Below are 20,366 nucleotides of genomic sequence, written 5' to 3' on the forward strand. Positions count from 1 at the left end.
TATATAGTTGGGAAAGCACAAATGGGGGTGGGTGGGTGTACCTGTTTGTGGCATCTCATTTATATCAGATTATGTTGATACATTATTTTAAACAGTATATGATAAAGCACAAAGGATACCAGATGGAAGAATTCCATTATCAGACCCTCATTTTAACCATAGGGATGCTTGGAGAATTTGATTGTTGTGGATTCCAATATGAATTGAACTGATTTGCAACTTCCAATCTAATGTGCAGATCAGAATGTAGCTATCCATTGATTTATGATTTTACACTTCTGTGACACAGTTCTTGGCTCAAAAAAGGATCAAAATGTCATTTGAAAAATCTGTATTTTGAGTAGGGATGTACGAACGTCACTTACCTTTTTGCAGGTATGATTCACGGTGGGGGGGAGGCACTCCGTCCCTCCCCCCGGAATCCTCCCTGGCCTGCTCCACTCCATGGCAGCTCCATGGAGCCACCAGCCAGGGCCATCCGCAGCTGTAGCGGCCGCCATTTGCGTTCTGCCAGGCTGTGATAGGCTACATATTTACGTAGCCTATCACGGTAAAGGCAGCAACACAAATGGCAGCCGCTATGACAGCCGCCATTTCCAGCTGCAGCAACCCAGCAGCGGCCAGGATACCAGCTGGAACTGCCGCCGGAGCAGCCGCATCCGCATCCGCGACCATGTAACCTCCATCCTGGGGGATTCCGTGGGGTGGTGGGGGGGAGGCCATTCCGCCACGGATTCCAGGGGGCCGGATTCTAAGGAATCCGGCCTCACTGGAGTTCGTGGCGGAATTCTCTGACATCCCTACTGGAGAATGAGCATGATCTAATTGGAAAACTTGGTCATTTACAGTTTCCCTGATGAAGGACCATATCTAAGGGTTCAAAACTTATTGGATTAATAAATCATTTTTTTACTACCCCACTGCTTTTTTACCCCTGGTAACTGTATTGCAATGAAACACTTCTACTGATTTCAGTATAACATGAGCCCTATTCACTCATTCGCCAGCTGCACTGCTGGCCCCAATCCTGATATCATTCATGGCACTGATCCCATCCCTGGATGTTAGCGCATTGGCATGGATGTCTACACTGAGAGTCTCCACATGACCAGCTGCATGCATAGGCTTTACTGATACAGACAGGTTTTTTATATATATTATTTTGTCATTGTTATCCTCATAGGGCATAAGTGCTGCGATATTTTGGGTTCAGGAGAAAAGGTACATTGGGCAGATAGATTTTTGACTCAGGTAGGTAATGTTCTGAGATTCACATATTTAGAGAATTGTCATTGAATCATCTAATATCTTTTCCCAGCATTTAGAGCATTACATTCCTGTTCAGCCATACAAGAAAACTTACTTCAACTTTTTATAATTTGTATTGTAAACTATGTATTATATCTGTACTTATCCTCTTAAACTGAAACCTGGCTTGTCAAAATCTCTGTTATTGTGGTGCCCAAAAAACTAGGCAACGTATTCCACATGGAAAATGGTATTTGTGGGATAGTTTGCTGATGTGGGAGCATTAATGCCCTGCCAGCCTGAAATCCTCTCAAACAATTTTGTCTTGACAAAGTTTAAATCAATCTGATTCTTTGTTCACTGTCTGGGCACTGCTCACATCACCTTCTGTAATAACATCATATCAACTGTAATTTTAAAAACTATATACAAGCACAAATTCCTTTTAAAACATTTCTGACTGGAATGATTGCAAATGCTTGTCAGGATTTCACTTGATCAATTAGAAAGCTAATGCTATGGTTACCTTTCTGCAGCCTCCATTGATCACCTTAAGCAAGTTCCCAGTTAATGGATAACACTGCTCTGTAGATAATCCCAATAAGTGTTTTTGTCTCAGGTTTCAAATCTGTTGGTCTAGGTAAATACTACTTTTTATTAGGCAGCTTGTGCTGGCTAATACTATAAAGAAAACATATTTTATAGCAGTGCAAATCTTGTTTAAGCCATATGTAACCCCTGTAATTGCTGAACTACAGAGTGGGGTGGGATCGGGGATGCACAAATACAGTGGGATGGGGGATGCAGAAATCTATGGCACCAGCTGCCATGATTTTGTATCTTTAAGACTGCTGGGATTATACCCAGCTGAAGGGAGGCAGAGTATAAAAGGAAACAGGAAGTAGCAATGGAGTCAGCTTAGCTCTAGGCATAGCTGCTAGTTCTCCTAGCTTGGTTATTTCTATTTTTAAATAAAATGTTTTGTACTCTGCCTCTTTTACTGGATACAACATTTTGGTGATGAAGAATGTCTCTTCTATCACTGACCTGACCTGCACCTTTTCTTCAAAGCCTGGGTAAGCCTTCAATGGTATCTCCTGTTTGGATCTGGATATTTGAAAATCGCATATTTTCAGTTAATAATAAGGAGCTCTTTCAAGCAAGGGAATATGCATTACTTATCCACTGTTTGGGAGCTGAAGGACAACACATATTCTACATCCTCCCCCTTGTTCATGATTAATGCGAGACTGCATCCCTTGCTTTAAAGAACCTTTTTGTACCAAAAGTGAATGTGGTAGCTCACTGCTACACATTTTCCCAGCCTAAACAGAAACCAGGGGAACCTACATTACAGTATTGTGCTGCTTTGAGAGTAGGGGTGTGCGAAAGTCACTTACCTTTTTGAAGGGGTGATTCGTGGTACAGGGGAGGCACTCTGCTCCTCCCCCTGAAATCCTAAACTGACCGGCTCCATTCTGCAGCAACTCCATGGAGCCGCCAGCCAGGTGCATTCGCAGGCATGCGGAGCCTGCAGATGCAAATGGCGGCAGCTATGGTGGCTGCCATTTGCGCCCCTGTCTTTCGCCGTGATAGGCTACATAAATATTTTCATCGCCTATCATGGTGAAAGACAGGGGTGCAAATGGCAGCCACCGTAGCCGCCGCCATTTGCATCTGCAGGCTCCACATGCCTGCGAATGCACCCGGCCGCCATTTGTGGTCCCTTTTTTTTGCTGTGATAGGCTACGTAAATATTTACATAGCCTATCACGGCCTCCGCAGGGATGCAAATGGCATCCCTGCGTTAGCCGTGATAGGCTACATAAATACTTAAATACTTACGTAGCCTATCACGGCAAAAATGGGGAAGCAAATGGCAGCTGCAGAGGCTGCCGCCATTCACAAAACAGCAAGAACGGCACCAGGTAAGTGTTCCATTTCGCGTGCCTTTCGCTGGGTGGGGGGCTTCGTTCTGCCCTGGATTTCGGGGTGGTGGTAAATGCACTGGCATTCGGCCTCACTGAGATCCGTGGTGGAATCCTCTGACATTCCTGAGAGACTTAATGAGTTTATGTAACTTTGGAGATACTGTGGATGAGATTATTAGAGACCAGCTAATTGACAAACCATCTCTGCCTCCTATATGGGAATATTTACTCAAAAAGTGTTCATAAAGCTGGTCATAAATAATCAAGTCAACAAAGTCAAAGTCTAATTGAACTCTGTTTTTGTTGTGGGTCTTCACAGCATCATGCAAGTTATGCAGGATGTCCTGCTAGGATGGTTTAGCAGAATTATTGTTAAAAAACGGAACATTTTGCTAAAGTATGTCATCGTAGTAACCAGCCTCACCAGCAAGTACAAGTTAGTTATAGTACCAGATGTTATTATTTTCAGTGTGGACAGGATTAGTCCCACATACGGTAGAAAAAGTATGTGTACTGTTAACATTTTTGCCACAGTTGTAGGGGTATCAAAGACTTTGAATTAATGCTGGATACTGGCTCTGCATTTCTTATATTACCTGAATCATTTTGTTTGCCTTACTTTGGCAATGTACTCATGGAACCAAAAACAGAGTTGGTGTGTTACCTGAAGAACCAAATTCCTGTATGTGGATGTTTACCTGCAAAAGTAACTTTTGACTCATGTTGTGCATCTGCAGAGTTTTACATTGTCCCTGATGGTAATCCTATCCTTGGGAGGGATGCATTCACTGCACTTGAACCTTCAGACTGACACATTCGTCCTCCCTAGTTAAGCACTTTTGTAGCTCAGACACCAGCTCCAACGGTATTGAAGCACCGGAATGAGGGGAAATGTGGTTGTGCATATGGATTTGTTCATAAAGTTTAAAAACTGAATGATACCTGTACACCAGACATTACGGTTCCAGAAGCTAAGCATTTGCACTTAGAGATTGTGTTGCTGAAGAGATTAAGAAATTAATACAACAGGATGCTAGTGAGGCTGATTCACCTGAATGGGTCTCAGTGGTGACAAGGAAGAAAAACCGTGGCATTCATCTTTGTGTAGGCTTGAGAGAGCCAAATAAGGCTATGGTGATGATTGATAATGGTCCTCTTCTACATATAGCAAAAGTTTTTGCAGAACTTCAGGGAAGAGGGATATTTTCTACTCTTAATTTGCAGAGTGTATACCATCAAGTTATGTTGCGTGAAGGTAGAAGAGACCTTACAGCATTTATTACACATAACAGATTATTCTGTTTTAAATGTGTCCCCATGGGCTTGCATCAGGACCTAGAGCCTTTCAAAAATGCTGTCAATAATTCTTAAGATGCAGAAGGGGGTCCAATGTTATCTGTATGATACAATTGTGTTTGGGAATATTCTTGAGGAACATGAAAGTAATTTGCAGTCTGTATTTGTGCAGCAGGCTTGAAGCTTCATCTGGATAAATGCAAATTTAGACACACTGAATGTTCCTTTCTGGGACATACCATTTCACCACAGGGATTGAAACCTGAGCCTGATCATGTAGAGGAATCTTCTCCAAGTGATGTACAAAGCTTACATTCCCATTTTGGCTTTACCTCTTAGTATGCAAATGTATTCCAAACTATGCATCCCTTTTGAGCCCCTACAGGAACTGTTAGGTCAAACATCAAGTTGGATTTGGACAGCAGCTGCACAAGCTAGCTTTGAGAAGATGAAAGGGTTGATCGTTTAATCCTGTATTACCTATCATTGTGACAATAGATGCTTCCGGTTATGGAGTGGGAGCAGTACTTACGTAGTTCCATGAGGATAAGGTTGACAGGACTGTTGCATTTGCATCAAGAACACTTACTGAGGCTGAAAGGAAATATTCAACTATTGAAAAAGATGTTCTTGCTTGTGTTTGGGCTACAGAAAAGTGGAGGATGTATCTATGGCCATGTATTTAAATTACATACTGATCATAGGCCTTTGGCAACATTGTTAATTATAAAGGGAGTGGGATGAGTAGGAAATCATATTGCTAGATAGTTGGCAAAACTATTTCCATATGAAATGGAGTATAGACTAGGGAGTCAAAATGTGACACCTGATCATTCGGCTCACCTGCCTTTGCTATCATCTGAGAATTCATTGGAAAGTGTTGAAGTAGTTGCAATTATTACTTGTGCACTTACTGAAGTTACACAAGAGCAATTCCTAGCCACATGTTTAGCATGTCCAATTCAACAAAACTTATGGGAGTTTTTGACTGGAAGATGGTCTAATAATAAGAAAAACTTTGAGCCCATTTCATTGCCTTATTTTAGAATATGTGATGAATTCTTTTTACAAGATGGATATGTGTTACAATTTCTGCCAACCTAGCAGTTCGAAAGCAAGAAATTGCAAGTAGATAAATAGGTACCGCCTCAGCGGGAAAGGTAACAGCGTTCCGTGCACCTCGGTGTCCAGTCACGCCGGCCACATGACCACGGAAGCGTCTTTGGACAGCGCTGGCTCTTCGGCTTAGAAACGGCAATGAGCACCGCACCCTAGAGTCAGACACGACTGGTTGGGGATACCTTTACCTTTTACCTTTTTATGTGTTACAAGGAGGGCACTGGTTACTTGTGCTAGAGGAATTGCAGTCTACATTTATACATTTCACACATGACTTCTATCAAGGGATTGTTAGAACTAAACAGAAATTGAGAGATCTGTATTGGACTGGTGGCTAGCAATGGACTTCCAAATGGAAGCAGCTATAAAATCATCTGTTCTCAGTTACATGATAAGACAGCAGCAACATGTGCATCACCATTATAGAACATTAGCGCAAGTAGAACAAAATTGCCCTACAAAAACTTCAGTTCTGTCAATGAGTGGATGACAGAACGAAAGACGCCTGACAATCCACGAAACGCACATGGAATGCATTTTAAAAATCCATACATCCCTGGATTTCCTTTGTTTCTCTTCAACATCTTCTCCATCATATTGTATTCAAAACACATACCTGGTCTAACTTTCTCTCATTCTGGAGATTCAACACAGTTGGAGCTGGTGTTCTTTCCTCCCCAGTTAACCATTTTTGTAGTTCAATGTGTCCATCAACTATCCCAAGGTTCACTGAAGTTAATGTGAATTTACACAAATCTTTCCAAAAGTGTAAAAAGTGAAAAATGTGTACCCCCCCAAATCTGCATTTTCACACTTCCGCCTATGGGTGAAAATGCACATTTTTGGTCAGTGGTTCCCCCCTCCCCATATTTTTGTATGACTAAATTTGCATCCAGTTCCAGAAAGTAAAAAACTAGTCCACAGAATTTGTGTGACTTGGGGGGAAAAACAGTCTGCTGTGGAATCCATGGGACAGATTCATAGAAATCTGAACCCATTTGAATCTGCTGCAGGTTTCTCCAACATCCCTAATGAAATCTAAGACTACTGACAGATATTGTGGTACTAAGGAACAGAGATTTGAATGCAACTCTTTTGTTTGAGTTAGGAAACCTGAGATTTTATGAAAGGGAGAACAGAGATTCATATCGTTTCGTAAAGTTCTTGAAAGAAGAGGACCTTATAAATGTTCTGATGGATGCGTGTGGAATGTTTTTTATCTTGCTCCATTAGACTGCTGAAATGGGAGATACACTCATTTTGTGTTAGAGGACTTTCTCAGCCATGCTGGAGACTATGCCAGCAGCTGGTCCTGACCAACTAGAAAGTGAACCTGAAAGATGGCCTGCCCATGTAAGATGACCACCTTCTTGGACTAAGGATTATGTTATGTAGTGCTGGGTTGTAGGACTATTCATGTTTCTTAAGGGCAGGATAAACGTGGTGATTTCATAGGCATTGTACCTTTTAAGAGGGCTGGGATTATTCCCAACTGAAGGGAGGCAGCCTATAATGGAAATAGGAAGCAGCATTGGAGTCAGCTTAGTTCTAGGCATTCCTGCTAACTTGGGGTTGGATCCAACACTGCCCTTCTGTCGGTGGCCCAGGCACACCGGGATGGCATGTGTGTGGTAGGGATGTACGAAAGTCACTTACCTTTTCAAAGGGTGACATTTGCAGTGGGGGGGAGGCGCTCTGTCCCTCCCCCCAAAATTCTCCCCGACCAGGTCCGCTTTGCAGCGACTCCACGGAGTCGCCGGCTGGGGCCACCCACAGCCGGACATCCGGCGGCTGGGCTGCACAGGGATGCAAATAGTGGCGGCCATAGCCTGTCTTTTGCCATGATAGGCTACGTAAATATTTACGTAACCTATCACAGTCTCCGCAGGGACGCAAGTGGTGTCCCTGCGTTAGACGTGATAGGCTATGTAATTATTTACGTAGCTTATCACGGCTATAATGAAGAAGTGAAAATTCGCAAAGCAGCTCAAACGGCAGCAGGTAAGTGCTCCGTTTCGCGTGCCTTTTGCAGGGTGGGGGGGTGGGGGCTTCATTCTCCCATGGATTTCGGATCCGTGGCGGAATTCTCTGACATCCCTAGTGTGTGACCATTGACATGCCTGGGCTGCCCACGCAAGAGCAGCATTGGATGCAACCCTTGGCTATTTATGCTTTTAAATAAAGGGTTTTGCACTTTACTCTCACTCTTACTCTTACTGGATACACCAGCACAGGCAAGGTCAATGCAAAGTCAGTTATTTGAGTACAGACAAGGTCACTACAACATTCTGCTATGCCACATTTATTATTTCTCCATTAAAGAGAGGAATAAAATAGCTGTAACTTCTCTTTTAAACTGAGAAGTCCTGAAAGTCTGTTTCTATATAACCTAACCTTGGTAATGACCTATTGGCTTAAACAAATAGATATATTACCTACCTGGGTATCCTCACCTTTGACAATATATGTTTAAATAATGAGCTTGTCAAACATACTCATAAAACATAACCTCAGGACTTTTGAATTAGGTGTGGAAGAGTAAGAAGATTAACCAAACCTGGAGCCACAGTTTATTAATTCTTGCCACTGGATTAGTAGTGAGAAATCCAATTCCAGCAATAAGAAACCAGCTGTCAGGCAGTGTTATTTTCCTTGGAGGTGGCAAGCATACATCCTATTGCAAAGGAAAACAACCTCTACATGATTAACCATGCCCTGCACAAGGATGAATTCATGTCTTGTACATATAAAACTTCAGATCTCAGAGGGCAGAGTTCACGAATTGACATTGATGGCCAGCAGAGACACAGAATCAATACATATATATAATCTTGTTTGGAGTATTCAAATAGTGAATATCAAGGACACCTCCATTGTCTTTTTAGTTTGTGCATATTTTGAAAGTAGCAACTATCTATTCAAAGAGTTTGTGAGGACGACTATTGATTGTAAAACTTGCAATAGTCTGTCCAGAGGATGTTTAGCATCTAGGGATGTACGAAACTCACTTACCTTTAACGAAATTTGATTCGCGGTGGGGGGGAGGCGCTCCGTCCCTCCCCCCCGAAATTCTGGACGGGGAGGGGGAGGCGCTCCGTCCCTCCACCCCTGAATCCTGGCCGGCTGGGCCCACAAATGGCGGGGGCTGTAGCCGCCGCCGTTTGCGTCCCTGCAGTCAGCCGTGATAGGCTACATAAATGTTTACGTAAAAACAAAAAAAAAAAGTGCCCATGGGTGCCACCATTTGCGTTCCTTATTTTGGCTCGTCTAGTCTACGTAAACATTTACATAGACTACGGCGAAAATAAGGGGAAGGCAATTAGCATAGCATCTACGCTATTTGCATTCCCCTTATTTTTGCCGTAGTCTACGTAAATGTTTACGTAGACTAGACATGCCAAAATAAGGAATGCAAATGGCGGCTTTTGTTTTTTTTACTCAGCCGTGATAGGCTACATAAACATTTACGTAGCCTATCACGGTATTTTTTAAAAATCTAGCCATGATAGGCTACGTAAATCTTTACGTAGTCTATCACATTTTGTTGTTGTTGTTTTACTGGAAATGGCGGCGGCGGCGGCAGGCGGTCGGAAGACCGGCCGCTGCAGCCGCTGAACCACCGCCGGAGGAGGATTCACCTAAGGTAAGTCCCGTCCTGGGGGGGCAGAGGGCAGACCGTTTCGCCACCAATTTCAGGGGGCCGAATGCACTGGCATTCGGCCTCCCTGAGATTCATGGCGAAATTCTCTGACATCCCTAAGCATGACTATTTGTATCAGTCAAGTGATAAAGTATCTTCCTTCACTGAAATGAGACTTTGCCATAGATTGGTAGGATGCTGCCCATGCATTTGACAAATCAGTAAATGAAAAAATTTAGACTATGTAGCTTTCATAAGTAAATACTTACGTAGCCCATCACAGTTAACGCAGGGATGCCATTTGCGTTCCTTTTTTTTTTTTTTGGCCGTGATAGCCTACGTAAATATTTACGTAGGCTATTACGGCAAAAGAGAGGGGCGCAAATGGCGTAGTGGCTGCCATTTGCATTCCCCCTTTTTTTTTTTTGGCCATAATAGGCTACGTAAATATTTACATAACCTATCACGGCAAAAAAAAAAGGGAACCCAAATGGCGGCCGCCGTAGCCGCCGCCATTTGCATTTGCTGCTGTTGTTGTTGTTTTGTCGTGATAGGCTACATAAATATTTACGTAGCCTATGATGGCAAATACAGGGATGCAAATGGTGGCAGCTACGGCAGCCGCCGTTTGAGTCCCTGCAGGCTGCCCAGCGGCCAGATGTCTGGCTGCGGGTGACCCCGGCCAGTGGGTCCGCGGAATCTCCGCGGAGCCAGCTGGAGAGAATTTTGGGGGGAGGGACGGAGCGCCTCCCCCCTACCGCAAATGTCACCCTTCGAAAAGGTAAGTGACTTTCGTACATCCCTAAACATGCATTTATATATTGATAGTTTCTTTGCTGATGTGTAGACTATGCATTATGAACTCAAAAATTCACCTGTGGCAACAAATGCTGAAGGTAAAGCAAACAATTAGGAAAGCATATGCTTATGTTTCCATGTTGTAGGTAGGATACCATCAAGTAGCAGTGACTGGAGGTAGCTGAAAAACAGCAGTATCATGCAGTGAAATACATTGCTCCTGAAAGATGTCACTAACGCAGAGCTCTTGCATGCACTGGATACACTGTGAACTTCAATGGAGCAATTTGAAGTATGTGATTGGATTCACACGTGGAGCTACCAACTCATTTAAAGTGAATAAGACAGGGGAAGGCCTTGTGCACATTAGAGCAGAGAATGGTTTCATTTGCTTAGGAAAACTTTACTGCTGAGAAAGGCAGCCTAGTAATATTATTAGTAAATAAAATAACAAATAAATAAATAAATAAATAAATGCCTGTCTTCTCCAGTAGATTAAGCTACTTGTGTTATTAAAATACAGCTTTATTTTCCCTTTGGTCACATAATTAGAATGGCAGACTATTCAAAACATTTAAATAAAAGTTTTATTCATCTAGACCAAGGATGGGGAGAAAAAAGTAGATCTCCAGATATTTTACATTTCAGCTCCCAGAGGCCCCTCTTGCCAGCATGGCCATCAGTCAGGAATGCTGGGAGTTGGAAGTCCAAAACATTGGAAGATCTACTTTCTGCCTGCCTACCCCTGATTAGTTTTTTTTTTTTTTACACCATCATTCTTCTGAAAATGTTTTGTCAGGAACTGTAAATATTTTTTTAAAATATTAGCATTTCCCAAGATTTGTGGGGTTATTGAGTTCTAACTCAACTGTGGTGGTAGTAGTGTGTTAACCAAGTATCCCTTTTACCTGAATGTATGGCTGAGTATGCACCTTCAAACATGCAACCTTGACACTTGAAGGGATCTTTTAACATTGAGCACTGAGCATCCTGAAGGCAAGCATAACACTTTAAAGGATTAAGGGGATTTGGAGATTAAAGGCACAGTTGCTTAACCCAGGAGTATTTTCTGAAAAGAATTAAAACATGCATTCAGAAGATTAGATTCAGACAATAAGCATTCTATAGGGTTAAATTTCATTCATATAAGTAAATTCTCTATTAAGACAGTTCCATGCAATTTACTACTGCTGGGGGGGGGGGGGAGAGGAGAAAAAGTACCGAACATTGGGGTATCTGGCAGCAAGTGGTGTTTGTTACTTTCAGAACTCTAATCTGTTATCTTTTTATAAAAAAAAAAGTCAAAGGCTGTTGAAAACATGACAGTTGAAATGAACTTAATGATTCAGTAGTCTTGTTGTGAGATATAATTTGTTATCTCGTGTGTGTGTGTGTGTGTGTGTGTGTGTGTGTGTTGGGGGGGAGGGTATGGCTTTTACCATGGAAACCAATTTTGCATCCATACTAAAAAGGGTTGCTACTTTGGTGTCCACAATAAGAAAATTGTGGTAAATAAGGTAATGACTTTCAATGGACCAATGGCCGCTGCTGAGTGTGTTCCATCACTTCAGAACTCTTCTTCTTGTTAGCATGCATATCTGCATTTCAAAAATCATTCACATGTTTCACAAGTAAATAATTGGCCTTGTTGTCACACCAGTACACCTGTTGCTACAATTGTACTTCTCTTGGGAGGAAAACTTAATAAACAACCCCGCTGCAATTTTATCATATTATGTCCTTAAACTACAAAAATGAATGATCCCCCGGCCCCCGGCCCTCTGCTCAAATGGCTATTTCAGAAGAATATTTTAGAATGCAGCTACTTACTATTTCACATAAATGTATACAGGAATACATAGTGAGTGCTGTGTACAAGCTCCCTTAACTAACTTTTCACTATGGCCTGAAACATATTGCTCTTATTTTTGTAGTGGTTTCTCATGTGTGGGAAATAAATAAGATAAACTAGCAGCTAGTGATGTGGGTTTTCCAGAAAGTTTTGAATTGGACAGTTTTCCTATGCAAATTATGGTAATTTGCATAGGGAAAATTCTAAGGAATCTTCCAATTCAAAATTTTCTTATGTTGATTACCCTGCGCAAATTAGGGCAATTTGCAGAGGGATGCTTTTCAGTTTGCATCATAAAATTTTGTAATGTCCTAGAGGATGATCTAATTTAGATTGTTTATTTTACTTGAATTTAGTAAACAACAAAGCTAAAAAAAAAATAAAAGGAATTGCATGTTAACAATTTTTTTGTCCCAATACACAAGTATTTGACCTAAAATGTTTGAGTGGGAAAATTAAAGCACACTTAATTAATTTGAATGTTATATTATGTAGACCTTTTACTGGAATACTTATAAAAGTTTAAAGACAATAGCATGTACTTCCCATACATTGTTAAATTCAAGACAAAAACAAAGGTGCTGAAAACTCATGATACACTAATGAATGTTGACACACTAATGAATGTTAGCAACCCAAAGGACTGTGTATGATGTGATGGCAGCTACTCATATACAACTTTGAAACTACCAAGTTTCCCAATATTGTACTTGCAATTGGTATCCATTCATTGATACTAATGAACTTATGAAATGGAAACTTTTACACGAAAATAAAGCTCCAGAAAATGTTCCACCCCACATCTATACCGCTGGGAATAGAGTTGAAACTCATGGTGGCTAACAAGGGGGGCAAGGGAGAGGCTGCTGAGGAATGACAAGGACTGACTCATACCCTTACAGGCCCATCACCAACCAAAAGTTGGGGGGGTGCCCAAAAAGTACTGGGGGTAGTTAATCTGGTCTTCAGGCCTTTTAAAGACAAAATTGTGAACTTTTTTTATTTAACCCTTATTTTTGTGGCCATACTGCAATTTATGTACATTCAAAAATACTCACTAAGCAACTTCAACAATTGTTATGGTTCTTGCCATCAATTAACAATTAAGGGGGAAAAATCAAGAGTAACCTACAACAGGAGGATTCTCATCATAGAGTTGGAAGGGGCTATTTAGGCCATCAAGTCCAATCAGCTGCTCAGTGCAGGAATCCAAAGCATCCCTCAGATAGCTGTCCACCAGTCCTTGCTTGAATATCTCAAGTGACAGAGACCCACCACCTCCCTAGGCAGTTGGTTCTATTGTCTCACTGCTCGGACCATTAGGAACTTTCTCCCCATGTTCAACCAAAATTTGACTTCCTGTAAGTTGAGCCCATTTCATGTCCTACAGTCTTGGATGACAGAAAACAGGTTGCAGCTCTCTTTTGTGTGACAACCCTTTATGTATTTGAAAAGTGCTGTCATATCCCCCTCAGTCTTCTCTTCTCAAGGCTAAACATACCCAGTTCCTTCAATCTTTCCTTGTAAAACTTAATTTATAGTCCTTGATCATCTCTGTTGCCTTTCTCTGAACTGGTTCCAATTTATCTGTATCCTTTTTAAAGTGTGGTGTCTAGAATACTGGACACAGTATTCAAGGAGAGGTCTGCCTGGTGCAGCATAGAATGGAATTATCACTTCCTGTGATTTTGAAACTATACTTCTATTGATGCAACCTAAAATTGCATTGGGCTCATAGTCAGTTTGTGATTGACTACAATTATAACACCCTTTTTACAGACACTATTGCCAAGTTAGGTATCCTTTGTCTTATACATGTGCATTTAATTTCTTTTTCCTAAATGAAGGAGTTTGTCCTTCTGTCTGTTAAATGTCATTCTCTTATTTTTTGCCCACTCTTCTAACCTATCAAGATCATTTTGAATGTTGTTTTGGTCTTCTAAGGTATTAGCTATTCCACCCAGTTTTGTGTCATCTGCAAATTTGATAAGCATCACCACTTCTTGAACTCCTCTTCCTGTTGGATTTTTCTGCCATAGAATCCTACTTATCTTATCAATGGTCTGACTGAGATTATTAAAATGAGCTTTCCTGAAGTCCAAGGGAATTTATGAAGATGTTTTGATGCTGCTTCATGGTCAGCAGATTCACATGCTTTCTTGGCTGCTTCAAAAGTGTTATTGAGAACATTATGTTTTTGTATTTCTTGCAACTGCCTCCCAATGCAATAAGTTTAAATGTTGCTTCAATATCTAGATTCTTCTGCTGTAGCAGTGGTGTTACAGGTTTAAGATATCCCAGTACTTTTAGCATAATTTCAGTAGGAAAGGGGGGGGGAGACTAATGATCTGATTGAGCAATCCTATAGTTCAGTTTTTACTTGGGGAAGAAGATACACTGATTAATTTGCATGTGGAAAGAATTAATTCTTCACCTGAATGTGTAATCATTACTGAATCCAAGTGTCCAGTCCATCATTGAAGCATGAGGCATTTTAAAGAACTCCTTTTATAAATCTGAGCAACGCGTCCCTTATCAAAAAATATGTACAACTGTTCATGCAAATCAAAATATTCCTTCAACTTGGGTATAGCATCAGTTGCATGTACTATTAGGAATAGCTGAGCAGATTCCACTGCAACACCATCCCAAAATAATAGCATCTGAATAGCACCTGTACCTTTAAGAAGAAAACCAAAGGCTTTCCTGTTGGTTTTCTAAAATTTCCATAATTTAATTATTTGATTGTAAAAACAATTAGAGGAGAGAGAGAAAATTTAGGGGGGCAGGCTTCCTAACCCCCCCCCCTTGCTAAGAGGACTGTGCCCTTACTGGTAGGTATTCTGAAGTTGAGTCAGGAGAGTGCTGGGTCAGGACCGTGCATATTGTTCCACATTGTGTCTTGTCTACTCCAGAAAGTCCATGGTGAATGACATAAGCTGTCCCAGATCTTGAAACCATGTTTTTTATATCTAGCTGTGAATTCTTGATTCTTGATCTTTGCTTCTGCAAGCAACACTAGCTTCTGCCATTGGTACAGGTCTAGTTCCCATCTAAAACAACAGGTGTATGCTTCCTGTGATGATACAATTCAGTGCGAACAACAACTCCAGCCAGAAAAGAAGTAAGAACTATTCAGTGCACAAGAATTAGAACAATGTAAAGAAGAGAAGGGCAGTACCGGTATCATCAGAGATTGACATCTGTGGGTAGCTGTCTGTCAAGGCCTAAAGTATGTTGGGATGAACTTCTCTAAACTTTGACCTGCTGTTGTTGAGGAGCAGCATCCCTTTCCCCTTACCCTTCCTCTCTGAATGCTGAGGATTGGTCCCACTCTGATGGACCCCCTATCCTTGGCACATAGATGCCTTTGGAAGAGGACCGTTGTCTTGCACAGAGGGAGAGAACAGCTGGCACCATTGCAGATCCTTGCCTATCTGCCTAAGTGGGAACAGCAGAAGCTGCTGCCGCTGTACAGAGGGAGAGGGCAAGCAAGTCGGTGAGCAATTTGGCATGGAGAGCCGCCTCTCTCCCCCTCTTTCTACAGGGGAGAAGGAGCAGCAGCACTTAGTGAGAAGGGCCACCAGAGGGCTTCTCACTGAGGGCTCCCAGACAATGGAGTTGGTTCTGGATGGGAACAATAACATTGTCCATAATGTAGAGAAAGTCAATACATACAGTATAGTGTTGCTAGAAGTCCCAGTGCCAGAAGGTATATCAAACTTATCAAAGCCATTATATTCAGCTGGTAAAGTATATCAATACCAATGTACATTTCGGTATAGTAAATAAATGCAGTAAATGTATGTTTCAGTATAGTAAATAAATTTATTATTTATAAATAATAAATTAATTATTTATTAATTTTTATTAATAAATACTAATAAACGCTCATTAGTAATGGGCTCATAATGCAAGTTTAAACTGCTCACAATATTGTGGGCTAAGCACTCCCACTCTTTCAACCCATAAACTATTAAGATGCACACATTAACTGTCCTGCTTTTGCACCTGTGCAGTCGGCATTCCTCAGGCAAGGCTGGGTGCTCATACTCAAAGCTAGCTGCTACCCCTTTGCTCAGCTTCAGTTTTCAGTCCTTCCTGGAGTTTTTATGGACTGGGCTGTTTTGCTGTGCAGTGTACAGAAGAATGCCCTGGCTTTGTCATTATTGTGGAAGTCTTGGAAAATCCATGGCTGCTCCAAGGGCATGGAATGCTTCTGTTTCATGTAAATGAGACAACCTTTACAGACACAAATGCAGATGCTTGGGAAATGCATGATGGGATTTGTGCATGAGACCTTTTGGAAACATAAGGCTTAACTCCTCAACCAGTTTATTGTTTGGCCAAACTTACCAATCATTTAATTAATGGTGTATCCTTTCCAATGCATCTTCACTAGTATGTTTTCCTGGACTTTTGGACCCAGTACAGCTTCAGTGAGACTCATATCATGTATATCTTGGTCTGGTGGGTAGATTCATGTATGTGTGCACATGTGTGCATTTGCACTTTTAAAACTTTTTTGTGGGTTCTCTTTTCTTTGCTGATATGAGCCTCCTGGCCAAGCTGAAGCATCTGAGTTCAGACCACTGGCTGGAAGGCAAACACATAAAGCTGTGAGGAAACTGTAAGTGGTTGGCAGGTATTTGTTCCTTTCCCAATCTAATCCTACTGGCATTTTGTACAGATAATGAAAAGACATGTGTCATTGTAGTCAGGGGCAGGCAGAAGGTCAAGTTCCTGAGCTGACAAACAGAACAGAGGGCTCAGAAGCAGGAACACCACACCATCACAATCTCATGGTGGCACTACAAGAAGAGCTAGAAGCAGATGCAAGACTAAAGTTGGACAGAGATCATGATCTGAGGTGGGAGGCAGAAAAAGGGAACAGGAGTGTAAGCAGTCTCAGGATACAGGAGTGTAAGCAGTCTCAAAGCGGTCAGACGGAGGAGCAAGCTCTGAGGGTTGGTGAACAAGGATTGGCCTGTAGGGTCAGCTGACAATGCTCAGGCAGGCTGGTACTGCAGTACAGATAACACTCTTGAACCACATAACGTAGTCTGGAAGTATTAGCGGTCTAGAGGAAAAGGGTCCTAGTTGCTGGAAGCCCCAATCTGAGACACACACATATACCTGGCACCTTACCATTAGTGCCTCAAAAGAAAAAAAGAATGGTTTGGGGCACTTGCAGAGATCATCCATAATTGACTACCAATTATGATATGAGCAATGACCAGATCACCCATCTCTAATTAGTTCTCCCTTGACTGTGGAGTGCATTCCATACTCATCAGCAGGTGGCTCTTCCTCTGGCAGAAGGAGCCATTTCCCAACAAATATGGAATGCCCTCCATTGGTCAAGGAGAACAGCAATGCATGATAAGCAATTTCTATGTCACTAAATATTAAATGAAAGTTAGTGTCTGACCTCTTCCCAGATTGTTCAGAAATATTTAGTAAATGATCATAATTCTCAGATGGGCACTCTTTAACATTGGGTGTCATCAGTAGAGTGGTCCCAGCCACAAGCCCAAATCTCTAGATGGACCTCCCTTGACAGGTTTACATTTATGGTAAAGAGCATGGGAGACAACATGGAACCTTGTAATATTCCACAGGGAAGAACAACAGTCTCACAGAACTATCTTCCAGAACCTACTGATCAGGAACCAGAGCTGTCTCAAAATGGTACCCAAGCCCATCCTAGTAAGGAAGCAAGAAGGATACCATAAGTGATAGTATCAAACGCTGCTGAGAAGTTTAGGAGAATCAACAAAATCTTTTCCATCCCTTGGTGCAGGTCATCTGCAAGGGCAACCAAGGTAGTTTCATTCCTAAAACCAAGCTATTCAGCTTTCTTCAAAACTATCAGCACCTCACATTCCCTCAAGGAGGCATTTGCTACCTCTGTGACCTAGTTCCCCAACCCCGACCTGGCTGACTTAATAAGACAGGATGGTCAAGGATCGATCAAGACCACTGATGGATCATGTCCACATCCTCAGGCTGTTACCTGTTACAAATGTGCAGTCATGTGCTGCTGAAAGATACAGAATGTGACTAAGAATGTTGTGGGGCTGGAAAACAAAAGCCTGCAAGCATGCTGTAACAAGGCAGAGAGACAAATGAGTCCCATGATTTTAGGCCTGAATTGGCAATTTTAATAATTGCAGGATTTTGTTATTGTTTCTATGGCATACAGCAGAAAAGCTGACCTGGCTTGGGGGGAAATGAGGCCAGCAAGCAACAATCATATCTGTGCAGCTGACAGATTCTGTGAAACAGCATTTTTCACTTTCAGTGACTCCTTGATGTTCATCCGGAGCTGCTGCCGGCCCATTTATTACAAAGCCCATCTTAAATGGATGAATCCTTAACCATGCTTCCTCTGAGCCTTTATCAGCAATTCTTAAGTTACATATAAGCATGACCTGCTCCAGTCACATTTAAAATTCAGCATTTAAAAACAGTGGTGAATTTGGAGTACCATACATATTTTGGATGAAAAGGCTATAAAAGACTGAACATTCACCAATCGGTAGTTATTCTTAAGAATGCATTAATCATCTACAGATAGGTGTAGTGATTATTGATGTGACCAGGCATTCCTTCCTGTACACTTCCATTCTCCCACATTTTGACCTGGGGCTGTCTTCATGAGCAATTTAGTGCGAAGTTAGAGCAGTCTGAATTCCTTTGTGACAGATGATGTTGTCACCAATCTGCTGCCACCCAGCTGCTTCCCTCTTGAAAAGCTGCATTTTCTGAAACTCCTTCTACTCTGACTTTTTACAGAAAGTGGCTCCCTGGCAGTTTTACCACAGTGTGCCTTGTGTGTGTCGTCCCCCCAACCCCGACATTAAATCCTCGGTGATGTGGTGAAGGGGGTGGGACACCACATCCCCTCTTTTTTTTCCCAATGGAAGTAGTTTTTCCCACTGAGAAAATCCCCAAGAGTTCCACAACGGCCCCTCACATTACCACAGTAGTGGGGACACTCATTCACCTGAGGTAGCCTGCTTTTAATCTTTAACATATCCCCCCTTCTGTGCATGTTTACCCAGAAGTAAGAAATAAATCTTGCTCCCCTGCAGTGAAAAAGTTAAAGGCTATCTTTAGTAACTCTTCCTAAAGCGTTCTTTCTCTGTTGCTCTCTTAAATCGCTATTGTGATGTTGTGCTTGTTTGATGTCCTGTAGTTGCTCTGATGTAAAGTCATTTCTCCATTGTTATGTAAAGTCCCTTCTCTGCTTTATTGCAGTAATGATCTTTTGGCTTACGGGAGTTTCCCATTGTGAGCAGGGAGAAGGAGAAACGGAGGAGGGTGGAAGCAATAACTCGAGGCAGGGCAGAGTGCTGAAATGGGGCAAAATTGAGGGGCTGAGCTGCTTTCAGTGGGGGACTTCAGATGCTGCACTGGAGAACCATGGATTTGGGCTTCTACAGGGAAAACTGCACACATGGGGAAAATTAGTTGCTCTCCATTCATAACAATGTAGTAGCAGGGGGGAGCCTGAACAGGGGCAGAAAACAAGCCACTCTCATTGGTTGAGCAGCCCCTGCTGGTTTGATGACATTCAGTTCTACCTCCCACACCCCACCCAGCAGTATGTACCTGTCAAGTGCTGTGTGACCCCTGAAATCAGTTGGCTTATTTTGCTTCATGTGTCCCTGACAGACCAAAGCTGATTTCATGAAAATCCGGGTAATACTCCAACGTGCTTCTCATTCTGTTGTCACGTAGATTCCCACCCCCACCCCAGCCCTGGACTCCTTTTAGACAGAAGAACTACTAAGATAATAGCATTCATCAAGGAAAATCATAAGGCTGGCTGAGGAACAAAACAATTAAAAATATGTCACTTTTGTTCTGCCCTAAAAAGAATCCAGGGACCCTACTTCTCTAGAGAGATTTTTTTTTAATGTATTTATAAATTTTATTTAGGGCCTTGTTTGCTACTGCTAACACCTTAAACTTTCTCCAGTAGCATATAAGGTACCCAGTGCAACTCTTTCAGCAGCAGATGTGTTACATGACGGTAATCAGTTGCTCCACAGAGCAACCAAGCCACTGCATTTTCCTTCAGCTGCAGCTAGGGATGTCAGAGAATTCCGCGAGCACCTCCCCCCCACCGTGGATTGCCCAGCACGGAGCTAGGTAGGTGTTTCGTACCACCCTAGCTGCAGCTTCCAGACCAAGCTCAAAGGCAGCCACACATAGAGCATGTTACAATAATCAAATCCTGACAAAACCACTTCATGGATTTCTTTGGCAAGCCTATCTCTGTCCAGGAATTGCTGTAGCTGGTGTACCAGCTGAAGCTGGTAAAAGGCACTCCTAACTGCTGAGGTCATCTGGGCCTCAAGTGACAAAGATGAAACCAGGAGTACCATCAAGCTATGAACCTGTGCATTGAGAGGGAGTGCAACCCCATCCAGAACAGGTTGTTGACCCATATCCCAGGACTGAGAGCCATTCA

This window comes from Heloderma suspectum, chromosome 2, assembly GCF_057233095.1.
Source record: "Heloderma suspectum isolate Gila_16-S chromosome 2, 16-S_ref, whole genome shotgun sequence".
Lineage (NCBI taxonomy): Eukaryota > Metazoa > Chordata > Lepidosauria > Squamata > Helodermatidae > Heloderma > Heloderma suspectum.